Genomic DNA, 21796 nt, shown 5'->3' with positions numbered 1-21796 from the left:
AGGGGTTTAGTGAGTCCATATTTGGATTCTGAGGTCTTGTTGGTTTCCTTATCCAAAGTGCCTCATTGTAAAAAGTCTACTTGGTTCAAATCCGGTGAGGAAAGGGGCCATATCTCTTTGGACCAGAATCGATGCAATGTTATCTGCGAAGAACAATTGGCACATGGCGAACGTGAGGTCCTGAGTCCACATCTAGTTACTGTCGAGATACTTGGTCTTCAGCCATGGCAAGCTGGTGTACATAAGCTCGTTATACTAACCCTCCTGGCCGATTTCATGTCAAGTAATGAAAAAGAACGAGGCATCTTCCAAAAAGCCAGTGGTCGTTCCAGCGGTTGTAGAATTTACCAATTAGGAAAATCTTCTTGTCTGAGAAAATTTTCACTATTAACCCATTTGCTTTGATCAATGTAAGGATTTTCTTGCACCTCTAGAGCCTACTGGCTTTCATGCCCTCTGTCAGAAGGTGGCGTGAGGTCCTTTTGAACGACGCTAATCCCATGTTGTGCTTTATGGCCCTGCCTATGGTCCTAGGAGCCATAAAGGATTGTTGGCGAGGCCAATCTTAAACTTAGTAGGACCCCCTTTATATTCTTCTCCAAACTTAACCAGAACTTCGCGTTCCTCTTTAACTGATGCCCTCCACTTCTTTACATACTGGAAAGGTCTTCTTTAATTATTTATTTTTTCAAATTGGCCAACTTAAAAAGCAGGGTCCTACCTTACTTAATAATATCCGTAATCTTTATCTCATCAACTCCAGATTCTAAGAGATCTCAGATGTGTTGCCTTTTTGTTTGTTGCTCGCTCATGATGATGAAATAAATGAATGATCAGTGGAGTTGGTTTTAATGAAAAAAGGACGGTGGAAACAGAATATCAAAAAGAACCACTAAACTTTTTCATGGTAATGTGGAAATTTAAATTTTGCTAGCCCACCCTGTATATTTTTATGAAGTAGACTGGTTCCTGGTAATTTTGTTGCCCACATTTTTGCCCTCATGAGATTTTGCCGCATAACCTTTTTATATTATCGGTTCGAACTTATTGTTGTATCTCCACCAGACATCATTTATCAACCATTGATTAATTAATTTTATAGTCAGTCCTGTTCTGTTGATCTAGAATTGTATACATTTGGTCGATCCAAATGCTGCACAGTCGGTGCCTGCTTTTGGTAGGGCCGACTCCGGCTACAAAAATTATTACAATTTATGTAAAAAAAAAACTTATTTAACTCAAAAGTAGTTTTACAACAAACATTCAGACAAACTTTGTTTTTTTCATAACGTGGTAGGGTTTTAAATCCGGAAATGTAAGGATAATGTCTATAGCAATTTTTTGACCAAAATGAATTGAGGCATTCACTAATCTTTGCTCTTATATGTCATAGTGAAGTCAACCACTCAAGCAAACCATCATCAGCTTAAATCACAGCCTCGAGCCTGAGACTGAACTTGCTACAGTCCTTGATGAGTAAATCCTTATACATATTACCCACTGTTTAGTGAATTGAAGACTAAAAGGAGACAGCAAAGTACATTTATTGGAATCTCTCTGTAAGACTTCCCAAACATAGAGTTAAGATCCTGGTAGCTAGGAGCCCACATTTCACAAAGCATAAAGGTATTAAAAAATTTGGTTTTTCGGGAATAAAACCAGTTCCAATTGCCAGATTTGGGCAAACTGCACTAATTTAATATTCTAACATAAACATCCTCCGATAACATCCGTTTAATTCCTCTAGCATAATTATCTATGGAGTAATTTGAGTCTTTTCCATTAGTTTTGTCCGCTGAATCTGATGAGCACATTTTCATAAACTTAAATCTAAGGTTACAAAAATATGGATGTCTAAACTTGTTCCGGATTTTAAATATCCCCCCTTGTATGTAGATAGGGATGTAAATTTTATGACATTTGCTTTATTTGATGTTCGACAGCTGCAAATCTTTCCTGTCTTCCCTACTTTGAGTACAGCTGGAGAGTAAATAGAAAAAGAAAGATTATTTGACATGTTGAGTGATGTTGGAAAAGTTGATTCAAATTATATTAATACGTTTTTGTGTGTTCTTATTTTTACTCCTTAAAAATATGTCACTCTCTCAAGGTACAAAATATACAAAGTCAGCTGTGTTATTAGCATACGATAATAATTGGCAGATCGAAAAACAAGAAAAATCAATGAAAATTCGTTTTAAAATATGTCAATTTTTTTAAACGTTTGTTTTTTAATGAAAAAAAAAAAAAAAGAACTATGTAAATAAAAGCAAAAATATGTTTCAAAGAAATAATCAGTTCGTTCAACTTTGCATCATGCAAAAAAAAAAATCATAGGTAAAAAATAAATGTTTGTTAAACAGGCATTGCTATGTTTCAGGTGTTTGTATATATATATTTTTAAAGTCACAGGTAACGAGAAATTATATATATATATATATTAGTGTTGGAGTACGGTCCGGAAATCATGGATCGGTCTTTTATAACTTTTGTTGGACCGAGCAAACTGAATAGTCTGATGTCATAGCGAGTGGTCCATTAAAATCTGACAACTTTGAATTGTAAACTTTAACAAGATATACTCTAATAATTAAGAATAGAATTTCAAACAAAATAAATATTATAAATAGATGTTTTTCTGAGCTCTTTTAATCATTAATATAGCTGCTCTTACGGGCAATGACAGCTTCCAGACGGTGACGGAAGATCTTGCATCCGCTGTGTATGTAGTCATCTGTCATGATGTCCCAGTGCTAGCTGACAGTGGCCTTGAGGGCCTCGATATTTGTATGACGGAGTCTACAGGCCTTTCCCTCTACATCCCTCTACTTTCCCTCGGCATCAGGCCCCTATGGTGGCCAAAAGAATTCAAAAGGTTCATCTTTTACTATGGGTGTCAAAAGGGGACTTCCCCCCTTCACAAGACTCTTTGATATCTGTATAGTCTTGTGTGAGCCCTCAAGATATCTTATATTTCATGGGTCCTCATGAACGGGAGAAGATTGGCATAGGCTGTTTTAGTTAACACCTCAAGGGGCCTTTTTAACAGGGCCCTTCTTCCTCTCCAACGTTTCAGACTTGCTATTAGTGTAAACGGTGGTCCTGAAGACGTCCAACTACTTGTATGATACTGAATATAAAAGGTTGCGCAATGCAATAAAGGTAACAATGTCCCGAATGTCGATGCCCTGAAGACCGTGATCAGGGAGATGTGCAACAACTTGTCCTCAGACTTCATCATGGCCAGCTGTGCTCCTGTTTGTCCACATATTGAAGCCATTATTGAGAATGACGGGGAGCATTTTGTATTAAAATTGTAGAAAATTGTTGAATTATAAACCTTTGCTTCAAAAGTTTTCTATAAAAATGTCACATGGTAAAAATATGGAGAATTAAAAACAGCTTTTAAAATTTTCTATTTTGAAATATGTATGAAGTGAAATGTGACACATTAATCATATTTATACAACTCATAAATCAGGAGGTGGGCAATCGAGCCACGGTTAATTTTCGGCCTACGGTCTGAGATCACAGTATGGAACAGAATATCGATAAAGTGTGGTTTAGAAAAAGAACTTGATACCGAACTGAGTCAAATAATGTTTTCCAACCGCGCCTCTCAACACTAATAATAAATACAAAGATACAATTGTTTTTGTTTTTTTTAAAGTCTAAATTTGCAAAATAATACTAATCATTTACGTATTTGTGTTCTAATCTAATACAACAAACAAGTCAAATTAAAGTTATTTCCCACCAAAAGAAAAGGGGAAAATAATTCAAAAATCCAACAATCTATTTATCTATGTTACATGGAGTAGTCATTCAATTTCAAGAGAGCCACATTCAAAAAAGAATGTTTCCTATATACGTACATTAATATGTCAAGGCGTGTGTGTAGATTCTTCATCGTAACTAGGTCATGGAAGCCAATGTTGACATACACATTCCATAGGTCATTGATATCTTACTACAAGTAATTTGGGATGTATTAGTAGGGGCGTCCACAGGAGGCGGGCGGGCTGGAGGGACGGTAGCCCCCAACCCCAAATTAAGGTTTTGTGCCTTTACTAGAATTTTTTTGTAAAGAAATTACTTTTTTGTGAGCAGCTGAGGATTTTTGATAATTTTTTGTGAGTAATTATGTATTTTTGAATTATTTTTTGATAATATTTAGTATTGGATATTTAATTTTTTTCGAAAAAATTTAATTTTTCGTTAATAACTATGATTTTTTTTTTTTTTTTTTTTTTTTTAAATCTCTAACAATTTTAATTTTTGGATTTTTTTTTCCAAAATAACCAAGCCCCCACCCCCAATATATATATAATTTGGTATAATCCTTCCGTCTGAACATCATATTGCCCGGTCCGAAAAACCCTTTGCCCGAACTTTCCAGCCTAACATTATGAAAAATAAAGAGCGGGTTATGTAGGTTATTGATTATTTGTAATTGTTACACTTACAAATGAGAAGAAATGATTGTTTTGGCTATTACAACCCTTCCAGATTGTTTAAAGATAGATAATTATTCAGAGAGGAAGTGAGCAAAGGTAGAGCAGGGGAAGAATTATTTCAGAATTAATCAAACTGTATGAAAATGATGATACAAGATTCCAAATTACATGTCAAATCCCCTGCTTCAAATACCTTATATAAATCTTCGATTTGGTGGGCTTTTTTTCATAAAGAAATTAACTCTCAAGATATTAAAAACTCATATATTTCGGCTTGTTTTCTGTTTCCTCAGAGAGGGTGTTAAACACCTTTAATGCCGAATCAACCAACCACCATTATTAGAAATTGGAAAGATAGGTGTGTTTGTAAGATTGAAAAGTCATACACACACTGAAATACGTTTATCAAGTTATAAAACTTTAAAATCAATGTAATTTTATTAAATCATTGTGTGATGTTTTACTTTATGAATGAGTTATTACCTCCTAATGTTTTAAATATATTTTACCATTAACCATTTCTTAAATCAAAATACGTAGTATTTATTAGTATAAAATTGAAACTTCTATATCCCTTTAAAAATAGAGAATGTCGTTATAAAAAGTCATTTTCAAATGTCCATAGGGTTCAAAATACCCCCTTGAAGACTGAAACTTTATAAACATAACTTTTCAATTAGAATACAAGAAAAGATGGAATTAACAGGTCACCCTAAAAATTGGACACCCTAGTACACACGAAACCGATAAAGCTGAACCTGTCACGGATCAGCTTTATTGGTCTCGGTTCTTTTTTATACAGGCACTTAAAACAAGAAGAAGAAGTTGACCTTTTATATGACCTCAAAACTGTACTCAATCAATTTAAAATATTACATAATTATTGTTTTAGTATGAAAAGGTTTTAATGATCACAACATAAGAATAGATCAAAAAATATGCATTAATGGGGGAAGAAGTAATTTTCGGGGTCTGAGGGGGGCTGGAGGTTGGCCAGAAATTAAACATTATTTTTTCAAGAGTGCTTAAAAGATGCTCTTAAACCTGAAACACGGTTCATATATATGTTAATATATAAAAATGAAGCAAATGCGTATATATAGAAACATGAATAAACATTATAGTTTAAATTGTTTGTTTGCTTTTGGAATAATGATGCAACTATGTCCTTGTCCTACATTATACATGTTTGTCAATACCTACGACATTTCTAACTTGAATAATCCATCATTTTTAATGATAATTAATAACAAAAAGTAATTTAGCACTCCTTCTATTCAAATCGTTGACTTGTCAGTTTATCTTAATATACTAATTGTATTACTTATTACATTTCTGGATCGAATTCATTTCGAAGATTTGGTCAGTAGATGTATTAAAATTAGATGTAATAATCAAAAGGAAAATTAATTTTAACCAATAATTATTATTAATAATAAAGGACCCTTTTTTGGATGATTGAAGGTATTTTATTTCCTTGTTTAAATTAACAAAATGCAAGTATAAAAAAGTATTTTGATAGAGTCTAATATATCTATACTAGCATAGTTTTACCCGCTCAGGATTTCTTCATGTTTAAATGTTTAAACCCCTTCGGTGTGGGCAACCATTATAATATACGTATGTTTGGTTCTTTTTTGTAAATAATTTTAATGAACCACTCGGTACTAGAATAATAACAAAAATGTGCCCTAATTTTGTAGAAATAAAAGATATTAAAAATTGAATTTTTGGAACTATAAAGAGGAACCCAAGCCAACTAAGATTTTTTTTTTTTTCCTACTTGGAAAAATAAAAAAGTCAAGGGTGATAATTTTGTCGAAAAAATAACTCTCGATAACTGGTTCTTTTTTGTAAATATTGTAAATAATTTTAATGAACCACTCGGTACTAGAATTTGATCTCCCAATTCCAAATTTAGTTTTTGTTTTATTATTATTATTATTTTCAAGGGTCTTCATAAAAAGGCCATAAAGTAGAATGATATATTTTTACATTCTCTGAAATTATTTTTAGCTATAATCTTCTGAATAATAAGTAGCCATATTCAACTTTAACCAAAGATAACTTGAGTTTTAAATATGATAAAGACGTTGTAAAAAAAGTTTGGGAATCTTGTTCCACATGGCCTTGAAATAAATCCAAATCATTTATCCTTATATTCAATCGTAAGTGCTTAAAAAGCTTGAAAACTTAATTATAACAAAAACAAGAAAAAATAAGCACATATTAGACATAAGGGGATCAAATCTTATTAAAATAAGTATACTTTCTATTTTTTTTCAATTTTACTGTTAAATAATTTAAAGTTTTTTGTGAAAAAAAGAATCAAGTTTTTAGGGTATAGCTACGATTCAATCCCATTTGTGGAATGAAATACCTATATTGCAATTTTCAGGGATTTATTTTCCTCTGCATGATTTTTTTTTGATTTTGCATAAATTTAGGAAATGTTTTTACTTATGTCCTTGTTTTTTGAGACCCCAGTCATTTTTTGATTTACAACTTAATCCTTTATCTATTCTCCTTGAGCTCAAAAAACAGTTTTTGTGTTTTAGGTAGGGAATGAGTCCCTTTAAATGATCAGCACCTTCGTCTAAGCCTAGGTTTAAGTCTCCTAAGCCCAACAGTGTGGGCACCCACAAACTCCATTTTATATATATATATATAGACTTAACCAACCAAAAATAAAATAAAACTTAACAGAAACGAAACTACAACATACACTTAAAAAACTACAATTTAGGATTCACGTTTAACATTTTAATTAATAATAAAAACAAACAAAAATAAAATAGAAAACAATACATCAATTCTAATCATCATTGATAAATAATTCATATTCCAGAACTCTAGCTATAAGTGTGCGTACCGGTAAAGATCGTCTATTTTATTTTCTTCCTCTTACCTTATATTCTTATGTCTCCGAGACCAACTTTATCCTGGTAAAATTCAGGTAAATCCCATCTTCAACTACATCCTGAATAATTAGGAAAGAATTTAACTCCATTATTTCTATTTTAAAGTGAGTGGTTAAGTGTTAGATTTAATTTAGCCCCATAACTTTTAATTCAAAACAAAGATATTCAATAGTGGATACCCGGAGGAACACCATCATCGAATTAGCATACACGGAACAAGGCTCAGCGTACCCGAAGATGATGTTCAGGTATCCAAAGAGCACAGTCTATGACAGGGATAGGCAACCTTTGAGACATGGAGTGCCAATTTCAACATTTCTTATCATTGAGTGGGCCACTATCAACCATAATTGTAAAAACCACACACATACTATGAGAGTATGTTATAATTAGCGCGGGCTATTGAATATGGCTCCACGTGTCAGCAGAAGCATGTGCGTCATAGGTTGCCGACCCCTAGTCTATGAGGTCTACAACCACTGGAAGGAGGAAGGTCATAAAAGAAAGAAGCCCACAGTGATACAAAAACGCACTCCCATATTCATCGTAAGCCTGGAACTGTCTATGAAAGCATTTCCTGGAACTTTGATTAACGTTCTTGCCAAAAAGAGACGAGTAAGCCGTGCACCAGTCTCCAGTGCCATAAACACTGACCTGAGGATGAACTCATACCGCCCCTCCAAAAACAATAGGGCTGCCCATGGCTGAACCATTTGAAGTCACATGGTAACCGAATCATATTTAATTCGGATGAGAAACAATGGACTCTTGACAGATCCCACAAAATCCAAAACGACATATGTTTGGCAACAGAGAGAACCTATATCCCACACGTCTTTAAAACCAAGTTTCCGGCTAGCATCATGATACCTTCTGGCATACCTTGGATGAGAGCTGAACCAAATTATATTTAGTTCATTTTTCAAAAAGTCACATGGGTTACTTTGAGAAACGGAGACCTCCACGTCTAACTCATCTGATATGAATCCCCTGCATAACTTATTTTATTTAAATATACTTTTAGTTGAATATTCTATAAGTTTGATATCTTTCATTTATTATGAATATTTAATTCCATATTCGAATAGTGTGTGAACTTTATGGCAATGAATTAAATGTTTTTTTATTGGCAGCATGTTTGGAACTAAAATACGTATGTCATGAGGCATGATAAATAAAAATAATTTTGTAAAATATATGTTGTATTTGTAATAATTAAAAAAATATAAATCCTATAACTTGAATATAATATATAATTTTAAAGAATCAACATCCAAATATCCTTTTTTCGACATATTATAGACTTTCAAACCAAAACACGTCCATTAAGGATCCTTTTTTTCTTTTCTTTTTTTGACGTTTGAGTGTTACTTTCTTGTTTAAACGAATTAAATGCGAAATAAAAAATATCCGGGCTACCAAATTCCCAACTTTTGTGATTATGGTATTTAAAGAAAATTAATTTTCTTTTAAATAAATTTCAAAAAGCCACAACTATTCATAAAAAAATTCAAATATACAATTCTTTTTTGGAAAATATAAAAGAAACAAAAACAAAAATTATACAATGTCCTTCCCAATTATCAGGGTTTTTAACGTTACTTGAATAAGAATTATCATTATAAAAAATGCAAAGTATGTGTGTGTGTGTTTGTCCGGGAATCTCGCCCAAATCAATTAATAAATTTTGCAAAAAAAAATAAATCATATAGGCTCTGAAGGATAAAAAAAGGGTTTATTATAAAAAAAATTGGCCTGCAAGGCCATAGTGCCCTTAAAATAGCATTTTTCTATTAACAAATTTTTTGACAAACAATTAGTTCGATCAAACATAAATCATAAAGGTCTCAGGCCGGTCAAGGATTTTAAGTACTATAACAACAATACTCTAAGTATTGTTTTTACTTATGTTTTTTTTTTAAATAATAAATGGAAGAACGATGATGAAAGGAATGACAATAATGTATGCATATGCCTGTTCCTTCACGGATCTGGCAAAGGTCCAAGTCGTCCTAAGAGTAATGAGAATTTTTCCTTCCTCACTACACTCAAATGAAATATCTCCAAAAACATTCATTACCAATAATAATTATATAATAAATTGGCGGAAATATAGTATACATCTTTCGATATGAGAGTAAACTGTATAAGGGTTGTGTCGGTGTTTACCGTGTGGTTCATTAAAATCGGAACACTTTGAATATTAAACTTTTACAAGATATAATTTATAAATTAACAAAATAATTTCAACAACATTAATACTATAAATATATGCATGTCTGAGATCTCTTAATCATTCATGAAGCTGTCCTTAGTGGCCACGATGGCTTCCAGGCGACGGTGGAAGGCCTGGCACTTGATGCAGATGTAGTCCTCTGTCAAGCTTTCCAAGTGCTGGATGACAGTGGCTTTGAGAGCCTCGGTATTTGGATGATTGGATAACGGACACTGAAGGCTTTTCTCCTCGACATGCACCCGAATGGTGTTGTTGAGGGGTGGGCATCAGAGCTTTAGGGGGGAAGAAAGAGTCAAACGGAGTATTGTAACCCAAAATTGAGTTTACATAATTGCTTGTATCAAAAATGGTTCATCAAAGCTCATTCCACCCACCCACTTTTTTGATATTTCTATGGACAGTTGTATGTGAAACCCCGTGACCTCATGGCCTCTCATGGACTTGAGAGGATTATCCTGGGCTGTTTTCTTTAACTCCTCCAGGTCCAGATTAGCTTTTTTGAAAGAGCCCATCTTCTTTTCCATCGTTTTGGGTCTGCTGACGCCGTAGACAGGGGTTTTGGAGACGCCCAACTGCCCAGAGTGTGATAATGGCAATTCATCAATCACTTTCAAGTGTCATTTTCTCAACTTGTATGTAATCTAGAGAGCTCAGACTTGTTCTGTATTGTAACCAATTGTGTATGCTTAATTATACAGAAATATTAATTAATTTAAGTCACTCAACCTTCATTAAATATTGAATTAGTAAGTGTTCAGATTTTTATGGGCAATCCCGTATTTATTCGGTACAGTCGAGTCTAAAAACCGGGTCGGTTTGTAATGCATTTGGTCCTTTGGACCGTCAGTACAAGAGCTGATCAAAAAAAAGAAATTAAGTTCAGTGACGTCATCCAGGACCAAACTTAATAAGTTTTAGGTCTGATATGGAGGACTCCACTGGACTGGACTAAATAAGGACCTATACAACACTACTAGTCATTATACCAAAAGACTGACGAAATATTGGCACTTGTATGTTCTACCGTCCATTTTAATGTTAGTAGGCCCCTGACTACATAATAAGTGCTATGAGTCTTGATTTGTTGATTTTGAATTAGATCAATTATTCCACATTTATTGAATGATAATTTCATAGATGGGAAGAATTGCTTCACTATTACCCCTGATTTCTCAAATGATTTTCGGTATGAAAGGTTGAGTGATACTGTTTTTGTTGTTGTTTGGCATACAATAAAGATAGTAAGGGAACGACAACGGAGTAAATCGGTCCGTCAATCGAGACTCAAAAATTTTATCGACAATTTGAAAATGATTTTATTTGGGGTTGCGGTCTGAAAGGACACTTTAGATAAAGATATCGATAATATCACAGTGTTCGAGCCAGTCTCAACACTAATCATTACATAGACATATTCTTGAGGGTGACACTTTTCTTCTGTGACTACGAATTACGAATATATTACATCGTTCAATAGGTCCAGAGGCTTTCTCACATATTGCACCACTAATTTTCTTGTCTTTCAAATGAAACATATCAAATTTTTATAACAATTGGCCGCTACTTCTCGTGTTTATAAAAATAATTGGATTCAAACCAATTTCGTGTGTTCATATATCACGGCTTCTTTATTGGAAAAAATACTGGAAAGGCAAAAGTTTTGCTTTTTTAGTATTATCCGAACTCTGCTCTATCAAAAATAACTGTGGAACGTTGGTTTGCTGAGTTTAAATGTGGCCGTACAGACATGGATGAAGCTGAACTCTCTGGTCTCCCAGGTTCTGGAGTTGTTCCTAACAACATACAAAAAATCCGATCGTAAAATAAAAGTATGCGATAGCTGACATCCTAAAGATGGGTGCCACGTTTGTTAATAGTCGACCAAAAACTGCAGTGGGGCGATGAATTGTTTGGAGCTGTTTCGCAGAAATAAGCCAGAGTTTATTAAGTAAATAATTGTTTTTTTATATATATAAAGTTGAATTTAGCTAAAATATTAGTTTTACTTAGCCCAGGACTTTTTGAAAAATGTGTTGAATTTACTCCTTAAACGACTCTAAAAAGAATTATCATCCGACTCATGACGTTTACAAATCCTCCAATGGATGTTTTATCATCTGCTTTCTACTGTTGTAGAAGTATTTTCCTACAAGTTTCTGATTCTACAACTTTTACTATTTATTTATTTCTTTCCAAATGATCAAAGATGTTCGAGTCATTTAGAAACAACATTTTTGAACTGCATTTATCTATTGATATAGCTTTTTCTACTGCAAAATCAATGTAGAAAAAATTGATACCTAACAATGTTTTTGTTTTTTTTCGTCATGCTTATATTTTGAGTGGAATTAACGGCACATCGGTAAAACCCAACACTTAATTCATAAAAATTGAGTCCTACATTCATAGCTAATATCAGGATTTAAATATTGGTAATACAATATTTAAACTGTTTTGAAAAGTAAAGAGTGTTGACTCGGGGCATTCGTCAGCAACATGATATTATTATTCCTTTTGTTTGTTTTTTAGCCATGTCTAAGCGAGATATAAATGAATGTATTACAAACAACAATTTTTAAAAAGATTGTCCTTAGTATATAAATTGCTAAGAAGTGTGGGAGCATACCTTCCTATGACCTCACCGTTGACGTGGACTCTGTAAAAGTCATATAATATACACATTTAATTTATCAACGACAATATATATATATTTTTGAAAAAAAGAAAATTATAGTAAAATTTAATAATAACTCCCTAATCATATTTTCTATAGTTTAAAGATTGTATTATAATATCAATTTTTATATATTTTCAAATATATTAGGACATGAACATTGTATGTACTAGAACTTTCAATATAAATATATAACTAGATTTCAAATACCAGTCCCTCATGATGCAAACCGACCATATCTTGACCCAGACCACCATGAACCCGAGGTTGTTGAAGTAATACAACCTCTCGAACAAGCTCAAGCACCCCAAGGAAAAGAAAACAATGAGCACTTCGATCCATCCCGAGAGACCACGTCATCAAGGCCTACTCCTTCTTCAGAGGCCGTATCGATGACGTGATCGTGGTTGATGACAATTATATCTAGTAAGCCAATAGACACATGACCTAAACTGACTTTGTTTAATATTTGAATTAAAAATATTACAAGTCATGGATTTTATTTTGTTTTTTTGTGAGAGTTATGATTTGTTTTTAGGTCAAAAGATTCTTTTAACCAATTAATGATTAATTAATCATAATCAATACAAAGGCGTGATCTCAGTCATTTAGGGATTTTATCATTGATGTAAATCCTGTGAATTATTTACCTGCCCCGTGTTTTTGTAATTGATAATTTGAGGAATGAATTTTCTTTTCCTTAGCAGTTATCATTATTATTTAATTCCGGAGTAATGAACTTCCTTTTACCTCCATTCAATTATATTCAAAACCTGATTAAACAATCGTGTGTACACATAAAAGACAGAGTGTAACCCTCAGGATTTCTTGTGGAGTTATAATTTTTTTATTGTTGGACTCAGAGTATAATTGGGGATCGACATCGGAGTGCTTCTAGCCAATGCCCTTGTTTACATATTTCCTCCTCCCTTGTAACAGCTGATTACAGCTGATCTCATCGAAAACATTCCTCAAATTGTCAGGGTTACCATGTTGATTTTCGATGTTTGTTTGTTTTTTTAACATGCCCAATGTACACAGTATTTCTATCACTAGTGATAATAAGTAACTCCGTTATTAATAATCAATAGAAAATTGCTTACAGGAATTTCACTTATTAATTAACTTTAATTTCATCATTATTTTGTTCAAGCTTTGTTGTTTTTTTTTGTTTCTCTCTCTCTCTCTTTCAATGTAGAAATAATTTATAAACATATTATTATTATTTTTTTCTCTCAAAATAAAAAAAAAAGTTGACCGCATTTTTGAGAAACAAATAATTCAACAAAAAAAAATTCCAAGTCTATAAGTAACCTATTTATCATTTTGATTTAAGAATCCAGCGCCACTATTTGTAGTATAGTAATAATAAAAAAACGATTGAGAGTGTGTTTGTGTAGATCCAGAAGAAATTGTCTAAAGCACATCAGTTGGAGTGTTTTTGTGATGTTTTAATAAATCAAAAAAATATCTATAATCTGCATATATTGTGTTAAGAAAAACAAGGTACATTACATACAAAATATTTCATAAAATAATTTGTCAAAAGAGAAGTGGGAAGAAAATATGGATAGTTATTATATACAGAGCATTCCACATTGAATCGCCCAACCTTTCCTTCAAAAAGAGAAAGAAATCTGTGTAATCGGAGGTTGGTATGGTTCGTGATTGGTAATTAAGTAGCAAATCCTTTCACCGCTGGTAATTTAGCCACATATTTTTTTGCTTCTGATAATTCCGCCTCTTGCAGATTTTTCTGCATTACCTATTTACATATCAGATATAATTGTCTGCGATATTATATTTTGTCCCAATATGTGGTTACTATACTTGAACGTAACTCTGAAAGTAAGCTTCATTAAATCTCCGGTACGGTGCGTTATCATATATTTTGTAAGGTTACACGTCTAAGTGTAAATGTATATTGGGGAGTCCATTGAAATCTAAACACTTACTACTTCAATAATGAATTAAGGTTGTGTGAGTGAAATTAATTCATATTTTGATTTATTAAATTTTAAGGATTTAAAAGAAATATCAAACAAATTTGAGCTTACGTACAAGTTAAGAAAATGACACTTGAACGTGATTGACAAATTTCCATTCGCGCATTCCAAGCATTTGGTCGTCTCCAGCAAGTCCGAAATGTTGGAGTGAAAGATGGGATCTGTCAAAAATCCCAAAAACTGAGCCCAAAGGAGTTCAAGAAAACAGGCCAGGCCAATCCCTTAAGTCATTGAGGACCCATGCCAGAGATCTTTGGCTTTCCCACCAGAAAGTCCAGAGAGTAGGTAGAAAGAGATTTGTGAGGTTGAAGAGACAACTTTTTTGAATTAACAGTGAAAAAAAAACCCATATCCTCCGTTGCAAAACTCTTTTGAATGAGTCTTTAGACTTCTTTTGGTCCCTCTACAACCCCGATGTCAACCCTCTTGACCACACCTTTTGTGTCCATGTCGAGGGGAAGGCCTGCAGTGACTGTCATCCAAACACTGAGGCCGTCAAAGCCACTGTCATCCAGCACTATGAAAGCATAACAGAGGTCCATATTTGCAGTTGGTTCAATCACTTCCACTTCCGTTTGAAAGCCATAGGTTAATGATTAAGAGAGCTGAGACAAACGCTATTTTAAAGTCTAAATTTAGTTGAGTTCTATTGTAATTTAATTTACTATATCTTGTTGAAGTTTAAAATTCAAAGTGTTCATATTTTAATTGAACAATTGCTACAAGCAAGGGTGGTCAGAAAAGTTTCTAACCTTAACGTGAATATGGAAGCACTCGTAATTAAAAGTTGTTTACACCTATCTAGCATCTGGTTAAAGTTATTCCATCAAGTTACAGACATTTTGGACGCGTAGTTGTTATGTGACAGTCGTCTTAGTTCAATCATTAAGCCAAGTAGCACATCGAGAACCGTTAGCCTGAGGAAATAGTGTGGTCAATATTTGTCATGATATTTTCGCAAGATGTCTCTTTTCTATGACGACACTCATTCATTTATTGTACGTAGTATTAATAAGTTTGAATAATTAATGGTACGTCTATAATTTATTCTAGTTTTAAATATTTTATATTTACATATTATTATAAAGCAAATTAGAAACAAATTACTCAAAAATAAAAAACTAGAACTGAGTCAAATTTCCAAAAGCTACAAGGAAACGTTTGCTTTTTTAAATTTCCCATTCTTAAAAATCCAAGAGAAGTCGAAAGAAGACAAAAATGGATATCAAATCTTAAATATCTTCCTGATTGGAAATCTGTGGCCCATTCTGTATGTGAAAATCCTTTTGAATCATAATTCCTTCCCCATAATTGTTCAATTAAAAAGTATACGAGTAGTGAAGTAAATAAAAGTGGAGAAAGTACAGTACTTGACTCATTCACGAGGAAACAGGAAATGATTCTGCAAAATGCTTGAAATTATATAATACTTCTAGCGGACAAAAAAAAAGTAAATTTTGACCAAGATATTTTTTTTTCACTAATAATGACGTATGCCTTCGATGCGCTACTTGGCCTAATGCTTTCGTTTGCGTTATTCAATATGAGTGTTTTTCTAAAAATGGGCAAAATTAAGGTTTGACCTGTCATTATACTTTTAATAGATTCAAACAGATGTAGACATATAAAGCCCTGTTGAGTTAAAATTTGACGTGCATAAGTCAATCCAACTCTGAGGTATTGAGCATAAAACAAAAAGTGTCTCGTGAACAATTATTTTCCAGAGAAAAACACTGAGAAGGAGAAAAAATTCAAAAGAAAAATGAAATAAATAATTGGGAAAAATGAATATTGTATTTGCGTTAGGTCGGAAACTTTTCAGACCACCCTTATAAAAATACATACATATATATATATATCTGGTGAGGATGTCATCCCACAAAAAAAAATCAGTTATAGATACAATTGTACGTGTATACCCACGATAGATGTGGTAATCCGCCTTTAGTGAACGTCCATTTTATGGACCGTTCTGATTTGATTATTATTATTTTTAGTTGAACGTACTAACTCGGTCCTTTGAAAAAGTTCGGTCATGTTACTTTTCAGACTACCCTCGTTTTTATATTAGGGTGTACCGTAATGACAAAAGTTGGGAATTTAGTATCGTCAGATACTAAATTCATCAAACGTCCAAAAAAATGGACATTCAAGGACGCATTTTGATTTGAAAATCCGTATAATGTCGACAAAGTGGAAATTTTGATGTTGTTTCTTTAAAATTATCGATTTGAATCCTATTTTATTAAGTACAATATATAGATCATAAGTTTTGCATAAATATTTGTTTAACTTGCCTCAAGGGTATGAGCACTGTATTTCCAAACAATAGGTCAATAAATAAATATTCTCTTTTGGTACTGCGTATACCGCGCATTCCTTTCGACGTTTCTCTTCATTTTTACTAATCAAACCTCAAATCCTTTTGATACCAAGTGTCTAATATATTATTGGGAAATATATTTTTGGTATTTATTTATGTCCCAATCGTCTATCTTCTTGCTTACGGCCTGATCCTAAAGATAATAGAACATGCTCATTTACAATGTAATATTATGATTTATGTAAGACATTTAACTTCATTTGATGCTACCTTTATTTTATGACGTCATCTTTCATCCAAAAATAAAGAGAAAAATAGTTTGTCAATTATTTCTCCCAAGGTTTTTATTTTTATAATTGTTGGAAAGTATTCACAGCTTACCAACCACTAATTTTTATTCAACTAATCAACGTTCAAGAAAGATCGAGAACTGACAAAAAAAATACAGTGTACATTTTTGTATAATGCTGTATCATATGACGTTATTGTTCCAATGGCCACAATTTTGGAACACAACTACTCACTTCATTAACAATTCATCAATAGAATCAGTCTAGATGGAATATTAAATGAGACCGATCCAGACTGATTTTTCTACAGAATCCATCCAGACAAAAATTTTCTTCTGGGACCGAGTCACATCAATTAATTCTTTGAGACCGGACGAGACCAAACTTATTTAGAGGACCAAATTAGACTGTTTCACTAAAGAGTGTCCGGTTAAAGGATTATTGTAAAAAGGTTGTGAACAAAATCGTTGCACGGTAAAATTGTGGTATACATTATCATTACAAACTCCAGCTGTACAGAGTGTCCACGATAAATTGAAACTACTTTAAACTTCATCCAGATCCATAATGTGGATATTCGGGGTTAAATCATACTAATATAAAAGGTTGCGTGAACAATACACTATAACTTCCACCACAATTGTTTTGACAACAAACAATAGTCATCATGGAACAAGCAAGGAGAGACGCCATCCTCGAATTGGCTCGCGCGGGAGACAAGCCCTCTGCTATCTACAAGCTTCTTAACTACCCCAAGACCACGGTGTACCGGGTCTTAAATGCCTGGGAAGTTGAGGGGAAGGTCTGCTGCAAGGCCCACAACATGAGAAGTGACCGAATCCGCACTCCCCGCTTCCTTGAAGGCCTCCGGAAGTCCATCAAGGCTTCGCCGGGGACTTCCTTGTCCAGGTTGGCCAAGAACCGTGGAGTGAGCAAGCAGCTGGTCTCCAAGGCTGTGAATGAGGACTTCGGGTACAGGTCATACCGAATGGCCAAACAACACATTCTCACGGCATCCATGAAGGCCACCAGGCTCACGAAAGTGTAAGCGTCTCCTCAATGACCTGAAGAGCCATGGAGGAAGAATCATCTTCTTCTCCGACGAGAAGAACTGGACTGTCGACAGAACCTATAACGTCCAGAATGATAGGGGGTTTGCCAAGGAGAGAGAAAAGGTCCCTGCAGTCTTCACCACAAAATTCCCGGCCTCCGTGATGACCTTGGGTGTCATCTGCAGCACCGATGAGGTGCTGCATCCTTTTTTCTTCAATCCCAAGGAAAGGGTTAACGCGATAAGGTATTGCAAAGCCATGGAGGAGTTCGTCATCTCCTGGATGAAGGATACAGCCGCTGGGAGGGAGTTCATATTCCAACAAGACTCAGCGCCCGCACACATCGCCATAAGGACCTCTTCAACTCCCACGACATCACTTTCTGGGATAGCAACACCCGGCCCTCCAACTCACCCGACCTCAATCTGTGTGATTACTAATGGTGGGGAAGTTAGAGAGGGAGGTGTGCCACAAGAGCATCGCGGCCCTGAAGGACTCCATTACGAGGGAGTGGAATGCTTTCGATTCTGCGGAAGTCGTCAGGGCAAGCAAATCCTTTAGGGGCAGGATGGAGAAGATGGTGGCTGCTGAGGGAGGACAGGTTGAATAAATTTATTGTTTAATATCATGTCTATCTTTTTCATATTAACAAATACACTCCAAATTCCATTTTTATCAAGCAGGTTGAATTTTAAGATAGTTCCAATTTATCGTGGACACCCTGTATTTGAGCTTTTAGCTATTAAAATATTGACACAATTATTTGTACTATTGCTATTAGTTGGTTATGGGTGGAGATGGTTTCAAACAGGACGTTAAGTTTGAAGATTTAAAATGTATTTGGCTTTAGAGTGTAGCGGCTCAGCTGTACATCACTTAGGATGAGGTGTATTATAGGACATTACAAGGGATCATTGGTACACAAATAAGCGGCAGCTATGCACAGCCGGTGGGCCGGGGTGTATTATGGGATATGAAATGGGGTCTTTCATTTGATGTTTCTTCATTATTCAATAGTCTGAATATATTATAACTGCAATTAAATAATTTTGTCTTCCACTGAAATTACTTGTAATAATATTAGATAATTGATGTTTTCTTTGCTCTGTCATTTTTTTTAAATGCATTGTCCCGGCTAGAGAGAGAAGAAGGGAGAGTAAAATATTTCAAACATTTTGACATCTTTAAAAAGTAATAGGGATTGAGTGTTTAACAATTTACAAACTTATATTTATTCTACAACTATTTTATTGGAAAATAAAAGGGAAAAAAAGCTATACTCCCTTAATAATGGACAACTGAATACATAATTACATATTTTTACAGATTGTCTAAAAATTGTGGATCGTGGAAAGGTAGGGAAATTTTTTTTAGCCAACTTTTCTTTACGAATCCGTCAAAGGAGGAAGAAGGGTGGCCTTCTATATAAAAATCTTTGGAGACATATTAAAAGAATGATTATGGTTTTTAAATAAAATGAATGGAAGCTCATAGATCAGTGATCCATGATGTTCGAAGTCATTAATAAGGCTTCATATGGAATTGCTTTTGAGTCGTCAAGAATGATCTCTCCTCAAATCTCTTTAACAACCCCCCCCCCCATTAGCCTTGGCCAGCATTGGCGCGGTATTCTTACTTTTTTTTTTTTTACAAATCTAAGTAAAATGCTGTATAATTTGGCTAATCTAGTCCGAAATTGGCTAATTCGGCAATACTGATGAGAGGCATAACAGAGATGGTGCGATCAAAACCAAATATGTTTAATACTGACTCAGACGTTGTGTTGAGTGTAAAGGTTACATTTAGTGCCATATCATGAATTTATATAACTGTCTATATCCTTTTCATATAGTTTTTTTAATATTTTAAACACAAACAGATGAAAATCAATTAATGACCCCTTTGCATTGGTGTCACGATATCATTTGGGTCTAGATCAAATGGTTGAAAACCACTGCCATAATGAGTTTATAACCCCTTTACTCTTCTTTTTTTAAAGTACAGTTGCATTGGATGAAATATGTACAAATAAGAAATAAAAAAATGATTTTGCTTCATGTTGATATTACCCACAATAATTTTGTCTGACAAGCATATCGTACCGGCCCAACCCGTATTCTTTACTCATTTTAACACAAAATAATAAAGTCCAGTGTAGAACCCTCGGTGAATTCGGAAACAATTTTATTAAACATTAATTGAAACCCGAAGAACATGTTTTGGTCAATATATCCGTTCTTAGAATTGATGGTGAGCTCCAGCGGGAGGCAGAAACTACTGCAGACACTCTGGATGTTCTCGGCGCTCATGGATGCCCAGGCCTTATTAACGGAGATCTTCAGAGAGTGGGTGCTATTTGACTCTACGTACCCTTAGATGGAATAGTCTAAGGAGTTGAGGTATGGGCTCTACGGTGGCCAGAAGTACATGCTTTTGAGGTGTGGGCAGGTGCTTCATCTTGTTAAAAAACCCAGATAGAATTGCCAACGATGGGTTTGATCCATTGAATAACTTCTCAACTAGCTCAACATTAAATGCCTTCTCATCAGAAAAGATCACAATGAGTCCAGACTGTGACTCCACAGGTTCCCTGTTTCCTCCTCCCTTTTTAGAGTCCTGTACTCTGCTGATGAAGACTTGTTCATCTGCCTTCCCAGATCAGCAATTGAAGAATTCAGGTGTTTCTTGAAGGCCAACTTCAGACGCTGGATGAACCTGAAGGCTTTCCTGTCTGCTCCGGGAGAGTGACTGAGGTCCTCCCTGACCTTCATTGAAAAATTGTCAATCGTCTTCCTCGAGGCCCAAGTCTACTCCCAGATGCTTTTTTGGGACAATCCCGCCTGGAAGAAGACTACAATCTCAATCATCTCCTTGTACTATGTGCTCATGGTGGCGATAAAGACAATGCCTATCTTAGTAATCGACAGCTAAGTATGTTTTCTACAACTTTGCTTGTCGGAACACTATAAAAAATGACTTTCAACCTCTCAAAATTTGCATAATTTAGATAAGTATATAATAACGGTTGCCCCGGTACATCCCGGTATTTTGTATGCAATCTTTTACTACAATCATTTTACAATGAACCTCTCAAGAGAAAGTTTAATTTGACCCAATTCCTGTCACCCTTTTTTCCAAGATCTGGCTCATTATATTTGAACAGAAATTTTACTAATGAACCAGTCACTCCCACAAAATACTCTGTATAAATAGATGATTGTTTATAATTATTGATATGAACACACGCATATTGTAATCTGTGTCAAGTATATGTGTGCCTCCTCATATTAGTGGCCATTTTTTTAAGCATCAGACACAAGCGACAGGAATAACACAATATGTAATCTAATTTCAAGGCTAAGAAGAGATTGAATATTCATTCAAATAACAAAAGTCATATTTGACTCTCGTCACTGATTTAATAGAAGCTTGAATAATAGCATACAAAAAAGATAAAATAATAATAAAGAACAGCCTTGGCGTCAGGTCTTCGATGATGCGTGTCAAATATTATCTTAAATATCTAACTATTTGTGTAATGGGGAAGTAGTTTATTCATTTTCTTTCAGAAATAAATAAATTTATGGAGTCATAAACGTTCTGAAAGTACGAGTATATTGTAGCTCTTTGAGTACGTAATTATTCAACTATCACATAGGCTGTTTGATGGATAAATGGATCAAGTAAAGTTCAACGTTGAAAAATTTCCGTGATTTAAATTTAAAAATGGCTATTAATTATATTATTTTATAATATGAATAATAAGCGTCGGTGGTATAATGGTCAGCATAGCTGCCTTCCAAGCAGTTGATCCGGGTTCGATTCCCGGCCGACGCA

General features: G+C 34.2%; 1 non-coding gene across 1 annotated transcript; it reads left to right on the top strand.

Moving 5' to 3' along the window:
* Nucleotides 1–21724: 21724 nt before the first annotated feature.
* Nucleotides 21725–21796, top strand: TRNAG-UCC (transfer RNA glycine (anticodon UCC)). Its single transcript has one exon. It is a non-coding gene; the product is annotated as a tRNA-Gly (tRNA).

Source organism: Lepeophtheirus salmonis, chromosome 9 (genome assembly GCF_016086655.4).
Source record: "Lepeophtheirus salmonis chromosome 9, UVic_Lsal_1.4, whole genome shotgun sequence".
Taxonomy (NCBI): Eukaryota; Metazoa; Arthropoda; class Copepoda; order Siphonostomatoida; family Caligidae; genus Lepeophtheirus; species Lepeophtheirus salmonis.
This window is presented reverse-complemented; position numbering and strand designations above follow the sequence as displayed.